Here is a 15229-nt window from a genome sequence, read left to right as displayed (position 1 = left end):
GGAACGAGGAGAGCACCGCTGGAGCGCAGCGGGGTATATGCTGCTGATGTGACCGGTCTTCTACCAACTCTTCCATGGCAGGAACATCAGCAGACATGGAGAGAGGAAGAGGTGGCCATGGATGTCGTCCATAAACAACAAAGAAAGGAGTGGCACTGGCAGACTCAGAGTCCAGAGAGTTGTAGGGGAATTTTGCCCATGGCAGCAGAGTGGACCAGTCGTCCTGTTAGGTGTAGATAGCAGCAGCCCGGGGTCTGATTAACCCTCTCAACTTGCCCATTGGACTGTGGAGGGTACACATAGGAGAAGTCCAGCATCACTTTGAAGTTGACCGCACAGGGATTGCCAGAAATGGGAAACAAAGTGGACCCCATGGTCTGACACAATGTGCAGGGGAAGTCCATGAAGCCGGAAGATATGGAGGAAGGAACAGGCTAGCAAGACGAGGAGACGAAGTTAGACCAGGCAGAGGAATGAAGTAGGACACCTTAGAAAACCGATCTCTTACCACCCAAATGATTGTATTACTGGTAGAAGATGTGAGATCCATAATAAAGTACATGGCTATGTGAGTTCATGGGCAACTGGGTATCAGCAACAGCAGGAGCAGACCTGCTGGCTTGAGAAGTGATGACTTGTTCGTCCTTGACCAGATCTTGCCACCAGTAGAAACGAGATATGAGAGTGACAGATCTCTTCACACCAGGGTGCCCAGCCACACTAGAGCAATGTCCCCAAGTTAATATCCTCCTCCCTAGAGCAGATCGGACATAGGTCTTGCCAGGAGGAAGCTGCCATAGGTCCACAGGAGCGAAAACAAACAACGTTCAGGAGGAACAATGTTTCTAGGAATGGGTTCTTCCCCAATTATGTCAGTGGCACGGGAGAGGGCATCGGCCTTAACATTCTTCTCTGCAGGACGGAAATCTATCAAAAAATTTAAACGGGAGAAGAAGAGGGACCAGCGAGCCTGTCGTGGATTGAGACACTAATCAGGAGGTACAGGAGGTTTTTGTGATCAGTATAGATATTGACTGGATGAAGATCTCCCTCCAGAAGATAATGCCACTCTTCCAAAGCAAGTTTTATGGCCAGAAGCTCCCAATCACCAATAAAGTAGTTCCTCTCTGCAGGTCTTAGAGAAGAAGCCGCACGTGAGGGTTCAACCTTTGAGCCATTTCTGGGTGAGAACAGCTCTAGCACCAACCGAGGAGGCGCCAACCTTGAGCAGGAACTGTTTCTCAGTATCGGGCTGGTTGAAAACGGGAGCAGAGGCAAAGGCAGAGTTCAGCTTGGAGAAAGCTTCTTCAGCCGCCGGAGGCCACAGCTTAGGATTGGGGTTTCTCTTTGTCAGTGCCACAATGGGAGACACGAGGGAGGAGAAATGCAAAATGAACTGCCGATAGTAACTAGCGAAGCCCAGGAATCTCTGGATAGCACAAAGTCCTACTGGGCAAGTCCACTGAAGTACCGCAGATACCTTGATAGGATCCATCTGTAGTCCTTTGTCAGAGAGAGGTAACCGAGGAATGGAAGACTCTTCTGATGAAACTGACACTTCTCGAGTTTGGCCCTTAGGCGCCTGAGAACTTGTCGTACCTGAATCTGATGGGACTCGAGGTCTGCAGAGGACACCATGATATCGTTCATGTAGACCACAACACGGTATATAGAAAATCTCTGAAAATGTTGTTGATGAACTCCTAGAATATAGCTGGTGCTTTAGAGGCCAAACAGCGTGACGAGATACTCAAAGTGCCCATTAGGAGTATTGAAGGCGGTCTTCCACTCATTGCCTTCGCAGATATAGATGATATTATACGCCACATGTTGGTCTAGTTTGGCAAACCCCTTGGCTGCACATAGGCAGTCGAAAAGTTCTGTGATGAAAAGCAATGGGTAGCGACTCTTCACTGTAATTTTGTTAAGGCCACAGTAGTCTATGCATGGACGGAGTGAGCCATCCTTTTTTGCCACAAAAAATAACCCTGCATCGGCAGGAGAAGAGGACTCGCGTATAAACCCCTTTTGCAGGTCATCCTTCAACAAGGTGGTCTCAGCAGAAGATGCCTGGGCTGGTTCCTCAAAGACGGCCCGGAATTCCGTGAGGAGCGCGGTGATGTTGGCATTGACCGGGTCATTCCTATGCCAAAGGGGGGTGGCCCATGCCAGGGCTTTCCCCGAGAGTAGACTGACCACCAATGCCACCTTAAACCTCTCTGTGGGGAACTGCGGAGGCATCAGCTCAATGTGCAGTGAGCACTGGGTGATGAAGCCCCTGCACGACTTGGCGCCTCTGTCATATTTGGACTGCATGGGGTTCAGTAGAAGGCAGAGTAGCTGCTGTAACAGATGGTGCCGTAAGTAAAGGATGCTGCTGGGTGATCAGGAACTGCTGCATGATGGCGGTGAGATGGGAAAGTTGATGGTCCTGCACGGCAATCTGCTGGGACTGCTGAGCCACGATGGGGGTGAGGTCTACCAGTTCTGGCAGGGGAACCTTTGTGGGATCCATGGCCAGATTCTTACTGTCAGGGTAGGGGTAGTAGACCCTGCGAGCGATGTCGCTAGCCGACACCTGGGAGCAGGATCTAAGTGACACCTGGTTTTTACCAGAATCCGCCACAAAGCGGGTTATACTTGCTGCGGCAGGATACCACCAGGTCACCTCACAGGCGCGACTTGCTAGCGGTGGCAGCCAAGGCGAGGTACAGAGTCAACAGTTGTTGTCAGGCAGAAGGTCAGGGCAGGCAGAACAGGATCGGAGTCGGGAAGGAGCAGAAGGTCAAGACAGGCGGCAAAGAATCAATGTCAGGAACATACTAGGAGTTCACAACGGGTACTGCACAGTCAGGGAATGCTTTCTCAATGGTATAAGGGCACAAAGATCCGGCGGAGCATAAGGGAAGAGGTTGCCTAATTTATAGATCAGATGGCCAGCGCTAATTAGTGGTGCACTGGCCCTTTAAATTTCAGATGGCCGGCACACAAGCTCAAAGAGGCGGGTGCGCGCTGCAGTGAGAAGACCGTCGCTGGAGCACGGCGAGGCAAGGGAACCTGCTGCTGGTGTGAGGGGGCACAGGGACGCACTTTGGTGTGCCTGCAACCTAGGACATGGGTCGCAGGAGCCCCCCTGACATTCTCTTTGCGCTCCAAATGCCGAGTTTTCTATATTCTTAGTTTTTGTTTTGTTTTGAAATTGAAACCTGTATGAAAAAAAGGCTTGGTTTCATGCACAACCAATTAGGGAGGGCAAACTGCTATAGTAAGTTTTGGATGTTTCCCTTTATAGATCTGGTGGAGCAATCCCTAGTAAAATTCTTAGGCCTCTCAAGACATTTAGTAAAGGGGTATACAGGGTCACAGATTCATCTTCCCTGAGTGGAGGACAGATTTTATAGTGTCCAAGTTGGGGGTTAAAAAGAACCTTCTTCATTGTCATTGGTGACTTTTCCAATTTTTCACCCTTTTTTTGTATCAGGATGAAGATTTGAAGAATATTACTGCTCCAGAGACATATGTGAGGGGCGATGAGCGATGTAAGGAGGAGATTCCTACAGGTAACTGCCCAGGTGAGTAGTAACCACTAGATAAAGCAGAGACGAGTGATAACACAATACAGAACATGGAGACATATGGGCATATTTATCATACGCTGCCACTTGTGCGCCAGCGTGTGATAGGTCTGCCGCTGCAAGTTCGCAGCCCGATACATCAAGAGGCTTCTGCCTCATGATGTATCGGGGCTGCCGGTTGCGCAGCCGGCAAATTTTCACGTATGAAAAGTCGGCGGCAGCAGCAAGTGTGCAGGCGCGGGGACAGTAACGCCCCACGCCCCCCTACGCTTGGCCGGCTGCGCCCCCCCCCCCCCGCTTCACGCCCCACTGACGTGAAGGTGAGAGATCGGGGCAAATAATCGCAAAAGCTAGCAATAAACTAGCATTTGCGATTATTTCAGGGCTTCTGCTCCACTGGCAGTGCGCAGAGGTCCTGACAAATATGCCCCATAGACTAAGAAAAGCTGGAAGGTGGGAGCTATGAGGGTCAGGAATACTGCTCACCAGGACCTCGGAGGAAGAGGCGGTGATGTTACATCAGTAATAATACAGAACCTTATGGTAAGCAGGAAAGAGTTTTCTCACAGCCAATGTTTATTTTTGCAGATGACTGTACCAAGAGCTCAGAGGAACATATGATATCAGAATCTGAAGCAGAGGAACCTTATATGCCTGATCCTATTAAATTGGTTCCATCTACAGAATCATCAGGAACTGCAAAGAACATTATCATAAGTCATACAGAGGAACTGCTATTTATATGTTCAGAATGTGGGAAAAGTTTTACCCTAAAATCAAATCTTAGTAAACATCAGAGAATTCACACGGGGGAAAAGCCATTTTCATGTTCAGAATGTGGAAAAGGTTTTTACCACAAATCACATCTTGCTAGCCATCAGAGAATTCACACCGGGGAGAAGCCATTTTCATGTTCAGAATGTGGGAAATGTTTTACTCAAAATGATAAGCTCCGTATTCATCAAATGTATCACACAGGAGAGAAGCCATTTTCATGTTCAGAATGTGGGAAAGGTTTTACTCGAAATGATGAGCTCCGTATTCATCAAATGATCCACACAGGAGAAAAACCATTTTCATGTTCAGAATGTGGAAAAGGTTTTAGGCAGAAATCACATCTTACCACACATCTGAGAATTCACACAGGGGAAAAGCCATTTTCATGTTCAGAATGTGGGAAATGTTTTCTACGCTTCGGATGTTTTGTTAGACATCAGAGAATTCACACAGGGGAAAAGCCATTTTCATGTACAGAATGTGGGAAATGTTTTCTAACCATGAGAAATCTTGTTAGCCATCAGAGCATTCACACAGGGGTGAAGCCGTATTCATGTTCAGAATGTGGGAAAGGTTTTAGCCAAAAATCAGATCTTAACATACATCAGAGAAATCACATAGCAGAAAAGCCATTTTCATGTTCAGAATGTGGAAAAGGTTTTATCCAAAAATCACATCTTACCAAACATCAGAGAATTCACACAGGGGAAAAGCCATTTTCATGTTCAGAATGTGGAAAAGGTTTTAGCCAGAAATCACATCTTACCACACATCAGAGAACTCACACGGGAGAGAAACCATTTTCATGTTAAGAATGTGGAAAATGTTTTTCCTGCATTGAAAATCTTGTTTTACATCAAAGAAGTCACACAGGGGAGAAGCCATTTTCATGTACAGAATGTGGGAAATGTTTTGCCCATAAATCAGATCTTAGTAAACATCAGAGAATTCACACGGGGGAGAAGTAATTTTCATGTTCAGAATGTGGAAAAGGTTTTTACCAGAATTGACATCTTGCTAGCCATCAGATCATTCACACCGGGGAGAAGCCGTATTCATGTTCAGAATGTGGAAAAGGTTTTATCCATAAATCAAATCTTAGAAAACATCAGAGAATTCACACAGGGGAATATCCATTTTCATGTTCAGAATGTGGAAAAGGTTTTAGCCAGAAATCACATCTTGCCAAACATCAGAGAACTCACACGGGAGAGAAACCATTTTCATGTTCAGAATGTGGAAAATGTTTTTCCTGCATTGAAAATCTTGTTTTACATCAAAGAATTCACACAGGGGAGAAGCCATTTTCATGTACAGAATGTGGGAAATGTTTTGCCCAGAAATCAGGTCTTGTTAGACATCTGAGAAGTCACACAGGGGAGAAGCCACACAGTAGTAAAGCAGAATTCACGTTATAAATCGGGGGTAATGTTTGGGTAGCAGATTGCAGATGTTTTAGCCTTAGATTGTGTGACGTACTAAGAGGAACACGATAAAAAACGGATGATTCCAAGTCATATCTATATTTAATTTTAAGATCTAAGAATTTGTTACTAGTTACCAGACAATTACTTATAAAATATAATTGTCGCTGCCCCATCTTTAAAGAAATGATAATGATGAAACAGACAGCTTGGTCTCTCTTTATAGTGGCTGAAGAAATCAGAAATAACTTCATTATACACCTTAACACTAGGGATGGACTTGGCCCTGACAGTGTTTTCTGATGTAGTGCTGAGGCTTTTCCACATTTCCTGCTGAGGCATCTCAGGATTGATAGCAGTGCAAAAGTGACACTACATGGAGCACAGGCTGCCAAAAATGCAGTTTATCCTGTAGTCTGAGGATGATAGAATGAAGAGAAGTTCAACTTGAAATCTAACATCTTAAAGAGCGCTATTAGCTGGAACAGCCTTCCCCTTTCCCTTTTTGGCAGGATAGCGGCGGTAAAAATGACTATCCTGCCTAAGCTGCTTTATCTTTTCGAGGCGTTATGGGCATCGGTGTCACTGGGCGCTATTACACTTTATATGGGCGAAGAAGAGACACAGGATCTCTAGGACTGTTTTGATCTCTCACAAATCCAAGGGGGGTTTATCGGTGCCGGATATAACCAGGTATTACTGGGCGACACACTGGCGGCGTATTCTGACATGGTCCACCCTGTTGGCATTTTCTAAATGGATGGTTGGCCCCTTTTCCCCCTAACTCCTATCTCTGTCCTAAAGAGGCACCCGCGTTACCCAGCTCTCAGCTAGGCCCTATTTCATTCACAATAAAATTATGGAGGGCCTGTTTGAACAGGTTTCCACTGGTATCTCAGTGTTCTCCTGTGCAGTCTTTCTTACATACTCCCTCTATGCAGCAGGCAGGAAATCAAACCCTTGCATGAGAAGGGATTATTCAGGTTTGCAGACATTGTAGACTACCGAGATAGGAAGATCTTGTCCTTTGACGCCTTACAGGACAAATTTCACCTCCCGCCCTCGACCAATCTCTATTACATACGCATTAGACACTTACTGCAATCTTTGGATAGTACCAAGACAGTCTCAGTACTGCTACCCACACCTCCAGCCTTATATCAGATATCTACATGATACTATTGCACCCGAACTCAGATGAACCTATCGCACACCCATACATGGCCAAGTGGGAGGGCATAGTGGGGGGACCTATATAACAAGAAACATGACAACAGATTTGGCAAAGGGCGGCTAAAACCTCCTTATTAACCAGTACAAGCTAATGTCGCAACGGTATCATACTCCAGACATGCGGATACTTGCTGGCGATGTGGCTCAGTTTGGGGGGACTCTTAAACACATCTTCTGGACATGTCCATTCATACAGCCTTTTTGGCAGGAGGTGGAGACTCTCCTCCAGGCGGTGGTAGCGGTGGATATTCCACACTCTCCTTTATTTTACCTGTTGAATGTCTCCCCTAAGCCCATGGCCAAGACAGCTAATAAACTGAGTTTACACATCCTCACAGCTGCGAGGTGTTTGATAGCGCAATTCTGGAAAAGGCAAGCCCCTTCCCTCTGGAATGGACCTACTCTCCAGGGTAAGGGAAACTCGCAGTATGGAATCCTTGACTGCCTCCCTGAATAATCGCATTTCATTGTTTGATAAAACATGTGAGCAATGGGATCGCTTCTGGGTAGAAGAGCGGGCGGGAGAGTGATATGGATACCCCCTTTTGAAATGTTATTTGTTGCTATTGTAAGTATGAATGGCTTCCCTCTGCCTGTTTTTTTTGTCCTTTTCTACGTCCTCCAGGTCCCTCCAATGTAGGAGAAAGATATCGCAGATTGAATCTACCCACAGATTTTTAGACGGAGACCTGTAGAAATGAAATATCTTGCGGGACTTGGGCCTGTTGGGTATAATTTTAACCCCTCAGGAGAAATTGTAGAAAAAATTTTATGGTGAGTTTTCTCTTTTTATCTTTTGGAAATGTGTAAAGTTTAGGGCTAAATGAATGTATAACCGACAAAATTTGACCATTCTAAATTTCACCGCCATTTTGATTCAATTACCATGAAGATCTCAAGGGGTTAACAATCTCTGTAAATGCTGTTTCTGATAGTTTGAGGGGTGCAGATTTGAAAATGGGTTGGTTATATAGGGGGGTTTTGTTGCTAAATATGTAAAATTTAATTTCAAACAGTATTTATCCCCAAAATAGTCAATTCTGAAAATACAGAAAATGGCTATTCGATTTGTAAACCGCGTGACGTCAAAATAAATTATGCAAACATTTCAAAAATTATGAAAATGTAAAGTAGACAAATGGGAAATGTTATTCTGCAAGTTATTTAGGTGGTAAATCGATCTGCCTGAAAACGCTGTGATTCTGAATTTCGAAAATGGCAAATTTTTCTAAAAATTCATCATTTTTTTTTCTTTTTTTTGTAAATAAACGCAAAACTTATCTGCCAAAATTTACCACTAAAATGAAGTACAACATGTGGGGAAAAAATATCGCTTTGATAAGTAACAGTATTCAAAAGTTATTACCATATAAAGAGACGCAGGTCAGAATCCAAAAAATGGGGCTGAGCCTTAAGCTGTAAAATGGCTGCGTCCTTAAGGGGTTAATGGCTTCTTCTGTATAGCTCTAATATTATGGGAACATTATACTGTTAGGCTTAGGTTTGAAGCCTCTTGTTATCCCAATGGAAAGTGCAATTGTTAATATTCCATGGGACAAACTCTGTCTTACTCTCGTATTATTATTGAAAAACTTCAATGCTTAAAATGTACTTGGTAATTCTTGTTATGTCTTTTTTTAGAAAAATGTTAATAAAAATACAATAAAAAAAAAAAAAGAGTGCTATTAGGCCGTCATAGAGAACTTATCATCTGCCACCCGAGCACTAGAACTTCTGGATTATATAAGCAGATCAGTAATAAAGTCCAGAGAAACCAGACAGTTTTTTATTTCGACCCCAAAGTAAAATTTTCTGCCTTTTGGAAGCACGAGTGTACCCGAGTCCTAGAGGCGCGCGCGCCAGCTTCAAAGGATTTTGCGACATTCCTGAGTATTCCTGCGTTCCAGTGTGTTTCTATGTTGCCGTGTTCTTGTGTTACCAGAGTCCCTCAGTGTTCCTGTGTTACCAGAGTTTCTTCGTGTTACTGATTTCCTGTGTCCCGTGGGCCGTGTGCGGATTGGACATGACCTTGCATCTCTGCCGCCTGCCCTGACCTTGTGCCTGGACCCGACCACTAGACTGTCTTCCGTTAAGGTACCTCGACCTTGGCTGCCACCGCGGGCTAGTCACACCTGTGGAACGACATGGTGGTACCCTGCCTCAGCAAGACCATCTTGCTTTGTGGCGGGCTCTGGTGAAGACCAGGTGCCACTTAGATTCCGGTCCCAGGTGTCGGCTAGTACCACCTCCCGCGGTGGTCCAGAGGATCCACTCATCCTGAAATCTTAAAAGTAAGATCCGGCCATGGATCCTGCTGAGGTTCCACTTTCCGGTCAGCCCAATCTTTCCACCATCGTGGTCCAGCAATCCCGGCAGATTTCCGCTCAACGCAAACAGCTGGGACAGGTCACCGCCATGCTGCAACAGCTGCTAGCCGCTCAACATCAGCAACAGGTTCCTGAGATTGCTCCCGCAGCTGCTGCTACCCCAGCCTGTCTTCTTGCAGCTGAACCTAGGCTACGGCTGTCTATGCCCAACAAGTATGATGGAGATCCCAGGCTGTGCAGGGACTTTGTAACCCAGTGCTCCCTGCACATAGAACTCATGATGCCTCAATTTGTCACGGAGCGATCCAAGGTGGTATTCATCGTTAGTCTCCTCTCCGGGAAAGCCCTGGCCTGGGCTACCCCTCTTTGGGACAGAGATGACCAGGTCACGGCTACGTTCACAACATTTCTGGCGGAGCTCCGGTCCGTGTTTAAAGGACCTGCATGAGCCTCCTCGGCTGAGACTGCGCTGTTGAATCTGCCCCTGGGGAACTCTTCCGTGGGAGAATATGCTGTCTAGTTCTATACCCTGGCCTCGGAACTCTCGGAACAACTCTCTCTCGGAACAACACGGCCCTGTCCGCAGCTTTTAAAAAGGGACTCTCCACTCACGTTGCGGACGCTCTGGCTACTTGTGTTCTGCCATCTACCTTGAGTGGTCTCATCACCCTGGCCACCCCGATTGACATGCGGTTTAGAGAGCATGCCAAAGATTTATGCCTGAAGCAACCCCAAGCCCGCCCACGACGCCTTCCCCGCTTGGCTCCTGCTTTACAAAGGCTGCTCCTGCCTCCAGTCGTACCATCTGCAGTGGACCCTATAGAGGTGGACGGAGCCAGACTCTCTTCCCAGGAGCATATCAGAAGACATCAAGGAAACTTTCTTGGGTCTGAGTACCTAGGGTTTTTGGGAGAAGTGTCCCTAGGTGTAAGCAAAGTTTCTGCACACCTCATGATTCCGGTGCTTCTCAGCATTGGCACCGGTACTCAGTTCCAGTTATCTGTCTTCTTGGACTCCGGTTCTGCAGGGAACTTCCTGGATTTCAAGGATCTCTTGAAATTTTTTCCTAGTAATTAGGATCTGCTAGGATGTTAAGAGCCTCTTTGTGGTAGTCTTCCCAAATTTTGTATGACTAATCCCCCACCTTTATCTGCAGCTCTTAAATTTTCACAAAAAAATTTCAAGAGATCCTTTTCCAGCTATCACCAAAGATTTTAATAATTTGATTAAATCTGCATACCTCAAAGGGTATTTAAATAAAAAAGAAAAGAAAGAAATTCATCTCCATTATTCAACCGAACAAACCGTATTTTTATCATCTCCCCAAAATACATAAAAATTCCAAAACACCTCCCGGTCGTCCAATAGTTTCCAATGTTCAGAGCCTCACCAGTAACCTATCACATTATATAGATTTATTTCTCCAGCAATATGTCATAAACCTACCCAGTTATATCAAAGACTCAGGGGAACTCATCAAGAAACTGCAACAGTTAACATGGCAACAAGAATACTGGTTTGCAACCATGGACGTCACTGCTCTATACAGCAACACTGACCACTGGATTGGTCTAGCCTGTGTAGAGCAGACCCTAGAAAATGACGCACATATCAAAGATGAACAAAGGATATTCCTAGTCCAATGCCTACAGTTCATACTCCAGAACAATTATTTTGAATATGGTAGTACCATCTACCATCAAATTTGGGGTACAGCTATGGGGACTAGAGTTGCTCCGTCATATGCGAATATCTTCATGGGGGTCTTTGGTAATATATATATATTACTCCTCAAGAACTACACAAAGGCAATCTCATCACCTATTTCAGATTCATAGATGATCTCTTTATGATCTGGAAAGGGGAAAAAAAACGTACTTGAGGAGTACTTCGAAGAAATCAACAAGAATCAATGGGGTATTAAACTAACTTTAAGGGGGATATTTATCAGGACCTCTGCGCACCGCCAGTGGCGCAGAGGCCCTGAAATAATCGCAAATGCTAGCTGATTGCTAGCTTTTGCGATTATTTACCCCAATCTGCCACCTGCACGCCAGTGGGGCGTGAAGGGGGGCGCGGCCTGCTGAGCGGAGGGCGCGGCCGGACGGGAGTGGGCCGGCGCAGGGCGTTACTGTCCACGTGCCTGCGCACTCGCTGCTGCCGGCGACTTTTCATACGTGAAAAGTCGCCGGCTGCGTTTTTTTCTACGCCAGTAGGATAAACGCTGCGCTGCTGGCAGCCCGATACATCAAGAGGCAGAAGCGCCAGAGTATGATTAATATCCCCCTAAATGTACAAAAAGAAAGAATTGAATTTCTGGATCTAATCATCAAACATAATGAGAATACAATTACAACTGAAACATATTTTAAAACAGTTGACACCAACAGTTACCTGAACTTGAAGAGTAATCATCACAAAAAATGGTTACACAATATACCCTATAGCCAATTTTTAAGAATAAGAAAAAATTCCACCGATGATATCACCTTTTACGAACAAGCCAAGATCATTGAGACACGATTCCTGGAAAAAGGCTATCCAAAAAGGCTAATAGAAGATGCTAAAAACCGAGCCAGCCAATACTCCAAAGTAGAGTGCCTACAGTCCTCAAAAAAAAGAAAAAAAGCAAAAGGGTGAAAACAGAGAAATTAGATTTATCACCACATACACCAACAATCACAAAGAAATAGAAGCTGCTGTCAAAAACACTGGCATATTCTGTTAAATGACCCATATTTGGAAAAAAATATTTCTAAAAATCCAAAATTTACATATAGAAGAGCTTAAATACACTTAAACAGACACTAAAAAAACAAAACAGCACCAGTAACCTGAACGGCATTAAAAAGGTCACAAAATGTAACAGTAAGAATTGCCAATGCTGCCGAGTGATCAAACACGATACAGACACTTTTTATTCTAGCCACTCTGAAGAAAGATTTTATATAAAAACTAACATGACGTGCCAGTCCCGATATGTGATTTATTTAATCGAATACCAGTGCGGGATGCAGTATATAGGAAGAACGACACAACCTCTCCATTGTCGCCTAAATCAACATAGATTTAATATCTCTCACGGAAATAAAAAACATAGCCTATCCAGACATATGGAAGCGAAACATAGAAACAACATTATTCCAATAGACCACGTTAGTAAAGATACATCAAACAGATTTGAAAGCGTAACAGATCCTTAAGCGTAAAGAAATTTATTGGATGTTTAAACTAAAAACGTTGAAACCAATGGGTTTAAATGAAGTCACTGAAACCATTTTAGTATGACATATATACAACTATCACTACGCCCAAAAATGGTACGCTTTATATGTATCAGATATCACAAAATATATCGTTCCCACTTACCAGTGTTTATAAGCCGAATGAATCTATACTTAAAACAGTACGCTCCAGATGGATTAGGCATCACTAAATAGTTCTCCCCCACTTACCAGGGTTTATTATCCCCATTAAACTTCTCTGCATGCTACAGCGCTTTTGTCCCTACAGGCTTCCGTAGATGTAGTCTTTCACACCCACTGGCATCCATTTTAGTAGTTCCTCTGTCCCCGCACCGGGGATCAGAACGGTAAAGTACCGATATCCATAGGACACCTCTATTTTAGGTAGATTATCCATTATTCATTTAAGGTATTGACTTGTTAGTAATGTATTGTATTGTAATTGTGTTTTCTATGTATATCTCTTAATGTAATAATTTTCTAATCGATGCAATCAGTCATCCATTTATCAACCTGCATGGCATTCCCCGCCTCGGTACCGGGAACGCGCCAAAAAATATTGATATATTTGCCACTTACATCCAGGCTATGTAATACAACTGATGAAGGATCCGTTCCGGGTCCGAAACGCGTCTTGTCTTTTATAATCTATTTTATTCAAAAAACTTTTATGGAACCATTTTATTAATAAACCATTTCTGGAACATATTGCGCCGGGTCTTCCGTAAGATCAGAGGGGTCGTCCATCGGGTCTCCAGGAATAGAGACCTTCCACTGCATATATCTCCATGGGTACCACTACCGAAATCACGCCCCGGAGGCAGCATTTTGTTCCACTCTACATGCAACTACATGTGTTGTACCATTATCAAAACACTAAAAGGTGAGTGTGCATTCCGTACACACACCATATAATACTGTTGAGGTAACCTACACATTGAGCGCTCCCCGCTCTCTATTTTTCTCTTTTCTTCATATTTGCTGCCCATGCTGGTGTGAGCCCTGTGAGCCACATGGTCTGAAGGTAAGACGGGGCGAGCCACTAAGATGGGTGGAGGATGGGTGCACCCCGTGTGGTGAGCTTATGTTGTGGCCTGATTTGGCCCCCCAAGAGCGTCTGGGTTTTAGCATGTTGCCCCTCCATTTTAGTTGTTGCTCCCTTATCCCCCGGTGCCGAGGCCCATAGTGGTGGGAAATCCCGGTCTCCCCCATTAATTTGTGCCGGGGACAGTTCAGGGGGTGCTTCATGTGAGGGGGAGCATACCTCTGTGTTGCATAGTTCATCTCCCGTTAAGGCTGTGTCAGCTGCTGGTGTCTCTGCTGAGCTTGGGTGAGGCACGAGCGCTGGTCTCGGCTCCATCTTATTAGGCGCAGCGGTCGGCGCCATCTTGTAAATATGCACGGCAGGTCCAGGATCTTGAGGGGTGTCCAGGAACTGGACAATAGAGCCGCAAACCGCGTCTCTGAGTTTCAGGCGACGGTTCCCTGGCTTTCTTGGGCCCATTGCTGCTCGCTGGGATGAGAGTGCTGCCAACATTGTGCTACAGAGCAGGCACAGGCGCCGGAGCTCTGCTGGGATATGTCCTCATTCGGCCATCCGCAAGCTCTGCCTCCTTGTTGAGGAATTTGTACAGAACCTGAAGACCATTGGGGAGCCTTTCTTTATTACAGGCTTCAGCCCGAACCAAGTTCCAGGCTGATAAAAGATTCAGGCCTCTTCGCTCCTGGTGACAAAGTCTGGTTGTCCTCCAAGTATGTCCGGCTTAAGATCCCTGGCTAAAAGTTTGGTCCTCGTTTCCTGGGTCCCTTTGAGGTGCTGAGCCGCATCAATCCGGTGTCCTTAAAGCTGCACCTTCCTCCCACCATGCGCAACCCAAACTCCCTCCATGTCTCCCTGCTCAAGGCTGTCACCCTGAACCGCTTCACCAGACAAGTGTCTCCTCCTGCTCCTGTGGCCGACTCCTCTGACATCTATGAGGTAAAGGAGATCCTTGATATGAAGATGTTGAGGGGTAAGCGGTTCTTCTTGGTTGACTGGAAGGGGTTCGGGCTGGAAGAGAGATCCTGGGAGCCCGAGGACAATATCCTGGACCAGGACCTCCTGCAGAGATTCCTCCAGCCCAGGAAGAGGGGGATGCCAAAGGGGGGGGGACTGTCACAGGTGGTCCTGCGACCCGTATCGCAGGTCACAGACACACCAGTGCCCCTCTCTCATCGTTCCTGACTCCTAGGGCGCGCGTTGACTTAAAAAAATTTAAAGGGCCAGCGCGCCGCTAATTGCCGCTGCCCATTGTCAGATAATCTATTTAAGCCTGCCTCTTCCTGATAACCCTACCGGATCTTTGTGCTTACGCCATTGAGAAAGTTTCCTTGCGACATTCCTGAGTATTCCTGCATTCCACTGTGATCCTGTGTTACCAGAGGTCCTCCGTGTTGCTGTGTTTCTGCGTTCCTGTATCCTGTGTGCCTGTTCCCATTCCTATCTGCCTGGACCTCCCGTTGCTGACCCCAGATTGGACTTGACCTTGCATATCTGTCGCCTTCCCTGACCTTGTGCCTGGACCCGACCACGAGACTGTCTTCCGTTAAGGTACTCGTCGGGCTAGTCGCACCTGTGGAACGACCTGGTGGTACCCTGCCACAGCAAG

At 45.7% G+C, this 15229-nt stretch overlaps 1 pseudogene; it reads left to right on the top strand.

The window, feature by feature from the left end:
* The first annotated feature begins 4166 nt into the window (after nt 1–4166).
* Nucleotides 4167–15229, top strand: part of LOC140065425 (uncharacterized) — a 34882-nt pseudogene continuing 23819 nt past the window's right edge.

Source organism: Engystomops pustulosus, chromosome 6 (genome assembly GCF_040894005.1).
Source record: "Engystomops pustulosus chromosome 6, aEngPut4.maternal, whole genome shotgun sequence".
Classification (NCBI taxonomy): domain Eukaryota; kingdom Metazoa; phylum Chordata; class Amphibia; order Anura; family Leptodactylidae; genus Engystomops; species Engystomops pustulosus.
This window is presented reverse-complemented; position numbering and strand designations above follow the sequence as displayed.